At 33.7% G+C, this 14,863-nt stretch overlaps 1 long non-coding RNA gene across 2 annotated transcripts in view; it reads right to left on the minus strand.

Moving 5' to 3' along the window:
* Positions 1-9,708, minus strand: part of LOC137496701 (uncharacterized) — an 84,129-nt gene extending 74,421 nt beyond the window's left edge. For both annotated transcript variants that reach the window (XR_012387185.1, XR_012387186.1), the window contains exon 1: positions 9,426-9,708. This is a non-coding gene — a long non-coding RNA (uncharacterized lncRNA). The remainder of the gene's footprint in view (positions 1-9,425) is intronic.
* Positions 9,709-14,863: the final 5,155 nt, after the last annotated feature.

Below are 14,863 nucleotides of genomic sequence, written 5' to 3' on the forward strand. Positions count from 1 at the left end.
TAATAATATCAATAAAAAAAATAAAGCCGTTTTCTTCGGCTTAGTCACTTTATTGATCATGGATCGCCACAGTGGAATGAACCACCAACTTATCCAGCATATGTTTATACACAGTGGATGCCCTTCCGGCTACAACCCAGTACTGGGAAACACCCATACACATGCATTCACACACACTACCACCAATTTAGTTTATTCAATTGACCTATAGTGCTTGTCTGGACTGTAGGGGAAGCTGGAGCACCTGGAGGAAACTGAAGCGAACAAGGGGAGAACATGCAAACTGCACACAGAAATGCCAACTGACCCAGCTGAGGCTTGAACCAGCTACCTTCTTGCTGTGAGGCAACAGTGCTAACCACTGAGCCACCGTGTCACCTTAAAAGAAACATAAATATTTGAAAACACTTTGAGTACAACATTGAGTAAATGTTTGGTCAGTTTAAGCGTTGGGGTGATCTCCTGCTTTAAGACTGGGGTGACATTTTACGAAGCCAAATATTTGTTTTATTGCATGTTTCCTGTATATAAAAATGGGACTGGTATTTTTAAGCGACAGCGACGACAACCCTGCATAAGTGAACTTGACTGCAGTCGGCAATTAACAGAAAACCTGTAAACACAAATATGCTACTGACTGCTCATTCTCTGTGTGGCTCGCATACGGCGGGATTAAAGGAGAGTATTTAAGGTTGATGAAATACTGCTGCAGTGTGTTCTCCGGGCAGCTGTGTTTCCCTCAGGCTGCTCTCGGTCAGTCTAATGCGCTCTGATGGTCCCACCAGAGTATTTCCTTACACACTCGCCCGGCCGGCCAGCTCTTGATCAGAAGCAGAGCTCGCTGTGGCCCATTCATCCACCCCCCCAGCCCGGCGCACGTGTGTCCATGTGTGTGGGGCTCCGCGTGTGAGAGCTTTAGCCTAATGACATCCCGCTGAGAAGAAACCTGCGGCTGAAGCGGATCACCGCGTGCAATCAGCCGCTCGAGAGCGTGTCATTGCTCTACTCAGACTGTTTGGAAACAACGTTTTTGCAGTTCTCTCCAGCATGCACTGATTCGTTCAAAACTGAATGCATACCTATTTGGGGCCAGTAGTGGTGCTGAACTTTCACTATTAAAAAAGGTAATTTCACAAGTTCACACTTTTCAATTTGCATATTTGGCGTCCAGGGAGAGCTCAGAAAGACACCCTGAGTCATGTTATTTTCATTGTCAGGAGAAAAAGAACGATATGGGTCCAAGCGAGTGCAATGTCTACCCCTTACTCAGAATGCTCATACTCTGATTTAAGTAGGAATCGAGTTTAAAGGTGTGCTGTAAAAAAATGCTGTATAATTTACAGTATCACTACCAATTTTGGTTGCCAGTAATACTGTAAAATTTACAAGTGCACAGTAAATTAACAATTACAATTGTGTTGTAAAATTACAGCACGGTTGTAATTGTTAATTTACAGTGCACTTGTAAATTTTACAGTATTACTGGCAACCAAAATTGGTAGTGATACTGTAAATTTAACAGCAATTGTGCTTAAAAAAACTACAGCACTGTTGTAATTGTTAATTTACAGTACACTTGTAAATTTTACCTTATTACCGACACAAAAAAAAATTGTAGTGATACTGTAAATTTTACAGCAATTGTGCTGTAAAACTACAGCACTGTTGTAATTGTTAATTAAAGTGCAATTGTAAATTTTACAGTATTACTTGACACCAAAATTGCAAGTAATACTGTACATTTTACAGCAATTTTTAAAGTATGTGCCTTGGGGTTGCAGAAGACGAAGAAGATGCTTCACTATTTATAGGGTTTAAGTCTTATGCGGATAATACAATGATTGTCAATAATGAATTGGCCTTTTTTAAAACACCTGCACATGCTCCTTCAGAAATTTGTTTAAAAAAAAAAAACATCACACATCGAAGTCCAAAATTGCATATGGTCAAACAACTACATACTATTTTTCAAGGGTTCTCATAGACAGAGAATAAACACTTCATCTCCAGAGCTGTCCTGAGAATTGTTTAATTTGAGATTAAACTATTGTTGTGTTTCACAAATCTCAAGCATATCGAGGACAACTTTGCGAATTAACAATTTGATAAACTTAAAGAAATTTCATCCTGAAACATAACCATGGTTATGATGTTTGCTACAAGAAATTGATTGTTTTTGAAGGAACACAAGGTGGGTTGATAAAATTAATAATTAAATTATATAACAATGGCAAATTAATATAAGAACTGTTTTCAAAAGATAAAACAAACATTTAAAAAAAAGATGAAGTGTTTTATTTGTTCATGTTACCAGTGAACCGTAAAAATGCATATTTGCTGGTAAATTATTGACTCCCTAATCTTAAATTACATTACATGGCCAAAGTCTTTTATAAATGAAATATTTTTAGAATCCATTATTAATGATCGGCAGGTAATCCCAACAGGTAATCGTGTAATGGAGAAAAAAGTAGCTGTAATCTGATTATGAGCAATTTAACATGCAATTTAATATGTTAAGTACTTAACATTTGGAATCTGATTACATATTTCACGTTATTAATTAATATTCACCACAGCATATAACATTATTAACAAATAACAATATACAAAATGTTTTCTGTTTTTCATATTTGTGCTTGCCAAAAATGAAAAGAAATTATACAATATTATATATATGATTATTATATTTTAATTTGATCACATTTAAAAAAAATAATTGTTGCTATTTAAATTTGAATATCAGCAAATTTGATAATAAATGTGGAGTTATTAAGACATACAAAACAAAACAAGAAAAAAAAAACATTTATCATGGCCTTATTATTTTAAATCATAGAAGCAGTTCCCAAGGAATGCAGGTTTGCACACACACACACACACACACACACACACACACACACACACACACACTCACACTCACACTCACACTCACACTCACACACACACACACACACACACACACACACACACACACACACACACACACCTACTTTAGGCTTAAGCCCCGCAGAGCAGGATAAGTCATCAACATTTTTATCTTCTTTTATCAGCTAAAATATTGTCAACATTAGCAGTCTACAATAATATTGATAGCCTCAAAGCTAATCTAAATGCCACAAAAAGGGTAAAGTTAAAAACCTAATTAAAATATATATATATATATATATATATATATATATATATATATATATATATATATATATATATATATACATATATATATATATATATATATATATATATATATATATATATATATATATATATATATATAAATGAGTGGAAACACAAGCTACACCTTATCAGAGATGTCTATTATTTGGTCAGAATCTCAAATAGTTTGACACATCACTGGGCATTCAAAGAGACCAGAAGGCCCATTGTTACCGCAAATGCTAAAATGTAAATGGTTTGTGCCAGATGCAAGAAAAACACTGTTCAATCAAAGCTCTCTAATTTAAATGATTCTGGTTTCCTCTGCTGTCTGGAACGCACACTTTGAAACCAAAGAAATAGAACATAAACACGCTTCCCAGGTAGAAAAACACAGCGCTGAGTTTTCCCTCTTTGTCTTCCTGACACCCCACACGTTCACACACACAAACATGCCCACGCACACTAATGCTCAAGGTGTTGTGTTATGAAGCAGACCACTGGGCTGTGTGAGCGGATGGAGGTTCTGGGTTCTAGTCTGGACACTGTGCAGGCTCTACCGGCCGCTATTATCACAGCTGCGAGTCTGCCAGGGAAATTTGTCTGCAATTCACCTGAATTAGAATCACTCAGGCGGTTTGTTCTAGTTGCTCCAGTTCCCCTCAGAAAAGCCCTAATGGTTTGTTTATTTTAAAGGTTTTGCTTCTAGCAAATCATTCCTTATCTGTCATTGCCTTATTGTCCCACTGGGTCCCCCAAAGGAAGAGAGAAGCAAAAGATTTAGGGTAAGATATATAGGCAGATACCTGTTGCTGCTTTTTATTTTATATTTTATTTTTTGGAATTATACAAATGTTTTTAAAGAGTACAACTTTTTAAAATCAGTTGTGATCATGATTTTAATAGCAGAATCCAGCATTACAACCAACAGTGCATCTGCAATGCTATGTATATTTGATTAGTTTTTAATGCAGACTTTAACCTTTTGTTTAACCTTTTAAAGAATGTGTTGACATTGTTGATTACCATAAATTAAATATTTTTGCTTATTTTTTACTAATTGCTAAAGTACTGTTCAAAATTGTGAGTTTAAATGGCATATAATAATTATTTTGTGACAACTTATCGCAAAAGAACAAGTGTCATGTTATACATGTATTGAATTAATCTTATATCCATCAGCTATAGTTTTAATAAAGATTTAAACCTTTTTGCAGATCTTTTTCCGACTCTACAATTGATTGGTGGAGTACAATTACTGCCAATTACTGCAAATCCAGACTCTCTTTCATAGCTCCTAATTCTGCATTATGTTTGGGGTTTATAAAATTCCGGTAAACCAATTTGATTGCAGTAAAAATAAAAAATAAACACCCATTCTTCCCAAATATTTATTCTGATTTAGAGATAAAAGTATAATTAATATGTAAACTGAATTCTTAATTCTTAACATTTTATTTTATTTATGTAAATTAAAATTCTTGTATAGTGGTGATAAATGTTCAAAATTTGAATAGCTAATTCCACTGTGACGAGTCACCCCAATAGTGTATTAGCAGGTTTAATTACTATTTTGACAGCTTTAACCAACAGTGCAATTGCAGTGCAATGTATATTTGATTAAATGTTACATAATTAATCAATTACAAACATGTCAATAAAAAACAGACTTAATGCAGACTTTAACTGTTTGTTTAACCTTTTAAAGAATGTGTTGACTGTTGATCACCATAAATTAAATATGTTTTGCTTATTTTTTATATTAATTGCTAAAGTACTGTTAAAAATTGTGAATTTAAAGAGCATATTAATTATATAATAATTATTTTGTGACAACTTATTCCAAAAGAACAAGTGCCATGTTATATATAAAAAATAAAAAAAACAAAAAAATAAACCAAGAAAGAGCTTTACTGCTGGGTATGTTCACATAAACGAGGAATTTGTTTTCATGACAGAGCTTCTACAGTGCAACAGAATGACAGAGACAGGACAAAAAACAGATAATAAATATATTTAAAAAATAGAAGTAAATAATGAAAGCAAATATGCAAATTGACAAATGTATGCAGGTATATATTACTATATAAACTCTAACATTATATGTGCAGCTGTTATGGGCAAACTGGCATGTAAAATATGCTGTTAAATAAATAAGTACAGTTGAAGTCAAAATTATTAAACCCCCTGAATTATTAGCCCCCCTGTTTATTTTTTCCCCCCAATTTTTGTTTTGAAAAGATTTTTTTTTCAACACATTTCTAAACATAATAGTTTTAATAACTCATTTCTTATATCTTTGCCATGATGACAGCACATAATATTTTACTAGATATTCTTCAAGATACTATTCAGCTTAAAGTAACATTTATAGGCTCAACTAGATTAATTAGGTTAAATAGCCAGGTTAGGTTAATTATGCAAGTTATTGTATAACGATGGTTTGTTCTGTAGACTATTGAAAAAATATATTGTTTAAGGGGGCTATTAATATTGCCTTAATGTGGTTTTTTAAAAATGTAAAACTGCTTATATTCTAGCCAAAATAAAACAAATACAACTTTCTCCAGAAGAAAAAAATATTATTAGGCATACTGTGAAAATTTCCTTGCTCTGTAAACATCATTTAGAAAATATTTAAAAAGCAAAAAAAAAAATCAAAGGGGGACTAATAATTCTGACTTCAACTGTTATGTGTATAAAAAGTAGTGATGTTTGTTTCACAATTACTATTATAAAGTGTTCATGAGATGGAATGCCTAAGGGGAGAAAGTGTTTCTGTGTCAGGCTGTTACGGTGCACAGAGCTCTGTAGCATCAACCAGAAGGTAAAAGTTTAAAGAAGCAGTGTGCTGGGTGTTTCACTGTGATTTTGACAAATATGTAAATATGTATTGAATTAATCTTATCTCTACACTGTAAAAATAATCCTGGTTGCCTTAAATTGTTAGGCTGAATCAAATTAACTTTATGAGTCCATTGAACTTATACTATTTTAAACTGATTAAAAAAGCTTACATCACTTTTAAAATTAGTTTAATAAGTTACAATGACTTAAAAACATATGCTGTCAGGACTAATTGATCATATAATTTTTTACAGTGTATGAACTATAGTTTTAATGAAGATTTAAACCTTTTGTAACAATTTATTACTTCTGTTGACTAACACAAAATCCATTTTTGTTACATTTTTCTTAATATTAAAACATTTGAATTTGAAAAAGATTTGAAATACAATTTATGCCAATAGTACAAAGATCTACTATAGATTTAACATCAACACAAAGCGCATTTTAAAGTTATTATACATCTGTTAATTAAAAATAATTACATTATTGTTACTTTTGCTCCCTGAAGATTGAAAGTTCAATGATTTCAATGAAAAATTGAAACTGCCAATTGCAAACACTACTGTGATGAATTACCTTAGTACATCAAGTCTCATATAGTTGATCAAATACTATTTTTATATTTAAAACTAATATACTATACTTTAAATACTATACTTACTATACTACATTTAAATACTATATTTTTTATTTTAATCAATCAACAACTAGGGCAAAGCAGTGGCGCAGTAGGTAGTGCTGTCGCCTCACAACAAGAAGCAAGAAGCACAGCAACTACCAACTAAAGACTTAATGCAGATGTGAACTTTTTTAATAATATAAATATCTAAAATAATATAATAATTTAATAATACAAATTTACAAATAGCATTTTAGTGTCTATAGACTAAATGTAGATTGCAGACTGTTTTATACAACTGATTACTTCTGTAAAAAGAAACAACTTTTTTTTTTTAATAAACTTCAAAACATAAAACTCGTACAGGTATTTCAGCAGAGACTGGGGAAAAGGCCCTTTCATAAAAAGTCAGAATAAAATAAATCTAAATGTCCAAAAGCATGGTGGTTATGGCCTCAAAAATGTAATTCAACTCATTCCAAACGATTTACGTTTGGGAGCCATTCGATACTTCAGTGTCATCGCTTTTCCCGTAAACAGTTCTAAACAATGCAAACAGTTAAACGCAGTGGATGTTTACATAACACACAATGATTTAGTGATTACAGTGGGCTACAAAACAGTATATTTTGAAAGCGACTCGTCTATATAACAGCATAGCAAATGGTCCTTGACATCATAATTGTCGGCTGTAATGGCCTCTGCAGATGTCTGTCAACTCACTCTCTGCTGTAAAACGCCAAGGAATTCGAGTGGAGTGGCTGTTTTGTTCTCTGCTGATGTTCCTAAGAGCCATGACCACGCGAAAAGCCCACTCTGAATCTGTCTGTCACGGCCGGCTGCTTCTGTGTCCTATCTGCTACCACTTACTCAAACATGCAACAAATTTGCTTTTAATTGCAGGGATTCTGCTCTGCTTGTAAATAGTTGTGCTTTGACAGTTCATTTATTTCATGTGATTGCTGCCATCTATTTATAGTTTCAATACAGGGGGAATGCATTGCATATGAATTCCTTGTCATCTGCAGCCCGCTCAAAGACAAAAACACATGAATTATTATCGCCTGGCAAGGAAGTGTTTATTTATTCATAGACCCCAAAATTGTTCTTCGTCCACGCTTGGCAAAGCAGATGGCATTTCCGACTTCATGGGTTTAACAAATGAATTGGTGGAGTATAATTACTGCGAATTACTGCAAATCCAGACTCTCTTTCAGAGCTCCTAATTCTGCATTCTGTTTGGGGTTTATTAAATCACAGTAAACCAAAAAATAAATAAATAAATAAATAAATAAACTACCCCCAATCTTTCTGAATATTTATTCTGAATTAGAGATAAATATAAAATTAAGACATAAACTGAATAAAAAATGAAAGCATATTAAGTATATACATATTAATTGTTACTTGTATCAACCAAAACAATATATAAAGTTGAAGTCAGAATTATTAGCCTCCCTTTGAATTTCTTTTTCTTTTTAAAATATTTTCCAAATGTTATATAACAGAGCAAGAAAATTTTCACAGTATGTCTGATATTTTTTATTTTAAAAAAAGTCTTATTTGTTTTATTTTGGCTGGATTAAAAGCCGTTTTTAATTAAAAAAAATAATATTTTAATGTCAAAAAAATTATTAGCCCCTTTGAGATGTTTTTTATTTTTTATATTGTATAAAAATGGTTTGTTCTGTAGACTAACCTGCCTAATTACCATCCTGCCTAGTTAATTTAATTAGTTAAGCCTTTAAATGTCACTTTAAGCTGTATAGAAGTGTCTTGAAAAATATCTAGTCAAATATTATGTGCTGTCATCATAGCAAATATATTAGAAATGAGTTATTAAAACTATTATGTTTAGAAATGTGTGGATAAATCTTCTCAACATTAAACAGAAATTGGGGAAAAATAATAGGGGGGGGGGGGGGGGGCTTATAATTCAGGGGTTTAAATAATTTTGACTATTACTGTATATTTATATTTATTATTTGAATTCTTGTATATTGGTGATAAAATGTTCAGGATTTCAATGTGACAAGTCATTCCAATAGTTTAGTAGCAGATTTTATTATTTTATTTATTCATTTTGTTGACTAAAACTAAAGGATATCAGCATATTCTACTATGACAACTTACGCCAACTGCCACAGATCAAACCTTATATCAATAACAAAAATTGTGTATATATTATTAGCTACATAATAAAATAAACAGGCCTATACGAATTGTACTTGTGTTTACTCAAACAAGTTAGATATCTTTCAACCATTTTAAATTTACTGTTTTTTTTTATTTTGGTGAAATTGAAGTTGTTTCATAACACTTTGATAAAAAATAGACCACGATTGTACAAGTCATCATTTGCACAGTTGAAACACAACATTTAATGCACATTTTAACTGTTTAAACAATGTATTAGCCTACTTTCCTAACGAAAATGTACCATGTTTTATAGTAGAAGCGTAGTAATCATGACTATTTTGTCGTATTGACTGTCATTTTGCATAGCCACATTTTGACTAAGGCTTGTTAAAACGAGTTTACCCTTTTTTCTTTCTTTTCTTTTCATTTCAGTTCATTTTCAGAAAGATTGTGTAGACCAAAATTAATTTTTAGCTAATCTTTTTTTTCCAACAACTAAAATCAAGTTTTAATAAAAAGTTCTGAATTCCAGCAAATTCTACTAACTTCATCATTAAAGCTATTTGGGCAGCCTAAATCTTTGTTCTGCGGTAGTTAAGTTAGCTTTGTCACTCCAAACTACAGCATAAAACATAAAGTATTCAATAATAAACCTACCTACCTTAGGAAATATTAACAGGAGTATGTACTGTGACAGATAGCCCCAGGCAGTGTTTATGACCGCCAGCACATGGTCTCTCAGACGGTAACGGCAGCATGTTTACTCGGCACTAGAGGGCAGATGTTGGGGGTGTCTACAGGTGTTGTTGTCATCGGGTGTTTGACCACCGCAGACGGTAATTAGCGGCTCAGCCCTTCACGCTGGCCGCGATAACATCAATGGGTGACGATTCGCCCTTATCCATCTTCCCGCCATCAGCGGTCACGGTCCATTTCCGCTGCACAAACGCCCGCGGATGTTTTCCTGATTAAAGCGGCAGATACAGCGCGTGTGGGCGGGATAAGCGAGTCAAGTGCAGCCTGACTGTCACTGGTGATGATGCGGGGTAAGTGTTGAAATCATATTTACCCTGCAAAACAATTGATTTGAACTCACTACATACACGAAAAACAGCTGAAATTAGCTGTTCTGGTTGACCAGAACCACTTATAAAAAAACAAATGGAAACAACATCATACGTTTTTAACAATTTCCCCTTAAAGATGAAGATAATTCTATGGATTAATCTGTATAAATGTCTGTTTTCTTACGTTATGTTGGTCAAACTCTATTAAATTCTTTGTTTAATATGTTTAACCATGTTTAACTACAAATACCATGTTTAAGTAAGATAGCAATGTCTTTTGTTTATTTAAGAAATTGAAGCTGTTTAGAAATACATATAAATTGCCTAAACAGCGTAAATTAATAATCTGTTGTTACTATATTGCTACAAGATAATGCTCTATTAATATTTGTTAAATTAATTTATTCCATCATCTTTTATTAATTTTTTTATTAATTAATATTAGTCCTTACTGGGCACATTTAAATTTCAAAACAGCAAATGCAGCAGAAAGCAAATGTAAAATACTCTAATAAAATAATCTAATTCTTTTAATAAACGATTATATTATACCACACTAAACAAAAGAAACATTAGAGGTTATTAATATCCATTAACATGATCACAAATTAAATGAAATTGTTAATTTTCCGACACATTTAAATGACACATCAATGTCAGCTTATATCAAACACTGTGTTGCTAATTTATATTTATCATTAATTCATAACTATACATCATTCTTAAATATATTTCTAAACTTCTATTCTAAAGACAACAAACTTCCATTTCTTATTCTTATTTATCAGTTTATTTTTATGCATACATACTTATATTCTAGCCGAAATAAAACAGTTGGCCAACTGTCATGGAAACATGATAGCGATGACTTTGATGTTGTATCAAAGCATATAAGCATGCTGTTTAAGTGTCTGAGGGTATGATAACCTTGCATAAAAATATCACGGTTGCATGGTATTGCAGTATTTTGATTACTACTGTGATTTTTTTTCTTTGTAAATGTCTGGGTAAAAAACAATTAAAAAAACAAATAAATCCCCCATTGAGCACAACATTTTTTATTTTGAGAAACATTTAAACTATTTTGGAACAGTAAACATGTCAGGCTGAATAATTAAAATAAATAATTGACCTCTGCTGTCTTCATTAATTTAAAAAACATAGATTTCTTTACGAAACATAAAACGATAACAACGATATAACAGAAATTTATAGCGCTTTTCAAACCTTGACTTTTCCAATCCGTGGTATACCTTGAAACCGGTTATCGTCCTATGCCTATCCAATCAAGCTGTTCAAATACATTGACAAATTCAAGGCACACACACTGGATGACTTAACAGGATATGCCTCCATTTAATATTTAACTGAACACACTCGCATTCAACAAATGTGGAAAAAAAAGGTGTGATAATGTTGTCTTTGTATTCCTATGTGAAAGCACCTGAGCCAGACACAAGAGGCTAAACCAGCTGCTGTTTCCGCTAACTCTCCAATTTTGTTTAAAGAAAAAACTCAACAATTATTTACACTTCAGAAAGTCAAAGGTCAGGCAACCAAGGTTGAAGAATGAGCACCTTGCGTCTGCTACATGCTCCAAGGTGGAGAATGTGACATGAGTGATTTTTGCCATGCACCCTTTTGGTGTTAAATGAGATCTGACCTTGGCAAAGGTTCATTATTAGCTGCAAAATCAGATACACAACTAAATGCACAGATTGAAGACCCAGATTGTAGACCTTGGTTGTTTGGATTATTGTTTAAAATAGAGATCATGAGATTCTGAATATATGTCTAAACAAAACAGCATGTTAACTGCTGTAGTCTATAACTCATCACTACAAAGACATACACCAGATTCCAAAATAAGTGTCCGCCAGAAGGATAGTCTCATCAAGGAACAAGAGTGATAGACAGCTACTGGAAGTCCAATAATTGAAAAAAATAATAATTCTCAAATCTAATTGGTGATAGCCGTGCGATATTCTGCAATATCAGAACTTATACAGCCTCTTCACTCTTGTGTATCACTTCGCCCACACGAGTGGCAAGCAGAGGACTACAGTTTGACAAATATTGCAGCTGCTGGACAACATAATGTACTTTTACATTTTTTTAGGGAAGAGTGTGGTTGTTTGATTGCAACTATGCTGATTAATTATAAGGACAATGCCTATTTTAAATATTTATAATATCAAAGATACAGCACGTCGGCATCCATCAGCATGTCATACTGAGCAGAGCAAAGACTGTTGATGTTGTCCATCCACAAGATGGCAACAGAGACTGACGTTTGTGAAGTAGCAATGGGTTCTGCTGTTCTGACGTCAGCTGCAGATGTAAATCAATGGTGTAAGAAAGTAATTCCTCATACAAAAGGATTTTGAGACTCTCCGTGTTTGATTTTCTTTTTTATATACACGATAATGCTGTCGAACTGTTGTATAAATGCAATATCACACTAGTAGCAGTGTGATATGGTTGTATATTATCACTGGTGGGAGTTGGGACTCTCTCTCTCTCTCTCTCTCTCTCTCTCTCTCTCTCTATATATATATATATATATATATATCAGGGCTCAACAATGAAGACTGCTCGATGGCCCGGGGTCAGCGTGTGAGATGCTCGGGACAGTAGACAGGATCGTTACTGACCCGATCGGGCCACTGATGCCCTGTCACTAAAGTTTAATTTGCCTGTATTTGTCAATTGCATGCAAAAAGAGTCAGAATCGAGAAACAGTTTGTGTTTTTAAGCCTTCAAATGCTACCTTCTCGGTTCCTCTTATCTAATTGGATGTTGTGAGCACGTTATTTTTTTTCCGTAACAACCACCACTGCAAAGAGACAGCAACATGGCGGCAACATCAAATGATGATGCTAAAGGAGAACATAACATCTTAGAAGCAGACAATTATGAGGGTAAACCATGACTAAAAAAATGAAATTATGTTTTGTACAGTTTGCCGTCAGTTTGGCAGGTCAGCCCTCCAGCCCTCCAGAAACTTGCGTTCTGTGAATGAACGTCGCCTCGTGGTTCCATCCCAAAGAGGGAAAAAATCACTTTCGCGAACGCTCGCGCTCAATCTACCCAGTTGGTGGAATGAACTCCCTAACTGCATCAGAACAGCAGAGTCACTCGCTATTTTCAAGAAACGACTAAAAACTCAATTATTTAGTCTCCACTTCACTTCCTAATCTGCAATTGCCTCTTTGAATATCACAGTAACTGTACAAAAAATATATATATATATATAAAAAAAAAAAAATTTTTTTTTTAAAAAAAATACTAATACTACTAATACTTCCCTTCTTAGACTTTACAGACCTGAAACTTGCCTTTAGTACTTATTAATTGTTGCTCTTAGTTGTGTAAATTGCTTCCTTGTCCTCATTTGTAAGTCGCTTTGGATAAAAGCGTCTGCTAAATGACTAAATGTAAATGTAAATGTAAATGTCAGCCATCTTTTGTTTTGCAATAAAATACCTGCAAATTTTGCTACTTTTGTTTGCAAAACACTTTGAATTTTGCTCATTATACATTTTAAATATTTAAATTCTAGATTTACAAACATTTTGACACATTTTTTTTTTATTTGTGGCTAAGAAATAGTTATTAACTTTTTTTGGTATAGGGCCAATGAAAATATTGGCAAGGCAAGTAAAAATCTGAACCACTGGTCCGATCAGGCCATTAGAAAAAATCCTTAGCGTTAAACCCTGTATATAGACTAATGTTTCAAAAGCGAACATCACACTTTACGTTTTTTTATGCAGGGACACTCAAAAATTGATTTTAGCTGCTTGTTTACTTACTTAAACTAAGTGTAATCAACACAGCTCTTGGGGTTTTTTTTGGACAACTTAGCAGTTTTATGATTAATCCACTTAAATTTGTAAAAAATATATATATATTAAGTTAACTTAATCAATTTGTGTTGGGACAACATGATGGAATTGTGTGGAACCAAGGATTTTATTTTTTTTTTGGATTAAACATGGAAGAGATCTGCATGTCGACATGATTAAACTTCATAATTTTATGTTTAAAGACCTCTGAACCACATTACCTCCCATATACATCTATTAAAAGTAAAATAGGCATAAGCAAATAGTTGTCATAAAAAAAATTATGATCTTTTAACAATCAAATATGCAGCTCAATTCTATAACCACTTTAGAGACTTTTTTTGTAATCATCCGCTATTGTTGCAGTCAAGGCAAAGTACCAATGATAAATACAAATCAGATCTCTCTGACAAAATCAAATCCTCTAAAAACAGATGCCTGTCTTCTTGCAAGAACTTCAAAACTCATCTGAAACAGAACGCCTGTCAGAGCTCTGATAATTATTTAGATATGCCGCATACTTGTGGTAAGCAGGCTGAAATGCTCCCTTTTAAACGCTCCACTTTAAACTGACCAAAATTGAGCGAAGAATAATCCCTGTCAGTTGTAGTGGTCTGCCTCACATCAGCCTGGAAAAGCTTTAATACGGCCGTGCCACATTCATTTCTGTAACATAAACGAACTCGATTCATTCTCCCATAGCCCGAAAGTGCAACTTAGCCGAATTGAACTGAGGCATTACAGCCGGCGGGCATGTGACCACATAATTTCTCCCCCAAAATGCCCCACACTTCCTCTCTGTGTTATCATTATGCCTCTCAATGAGACACTTGAAAGCCTCAGCCGTTCTGAGGCCGAAGCGCTGAACTCTGGAGCCTGATTGGGCTTTTTCCAAATGAGGCCATGGTCTATATCAGGCCCGTCTGACGACATAACAAGCCTGTTAATATTCGAAGGAAATGCTGGGGGTCACAGAGCTCACAGCCGTTTGACCTTCAGGGTTCAGAGGGCAGAGAACCAAGGGGTGGCACATGGCAGAAAGAGAGCCCTAATGATTTAGATATCTGTTACACACTCTGCAGAAAGCCAATCTCCTCTTATTAACCGCCTTCACTGAATGAGTCCAATGTCTGTTCGCTAAATAATAAACCAACTTTGTGGAGAGCGAGGCCAATTTTAAAATA

Source organism: Danio rerio, chromosome 11 (assembly GCF_049306965.1).
Source record: "Danio rerio strain Tuebingen ecotype United States chromosome 11, GRCz12tu, whole genome shotgun sequence".
In the NCBI taxonomy this organism is placed as follows: domain Eukaryota; kingdom Metazoa; phylum Chordata; class Actinopteri; order Cypriniformes; family Danionidae; genus Danio; species Danio rerio.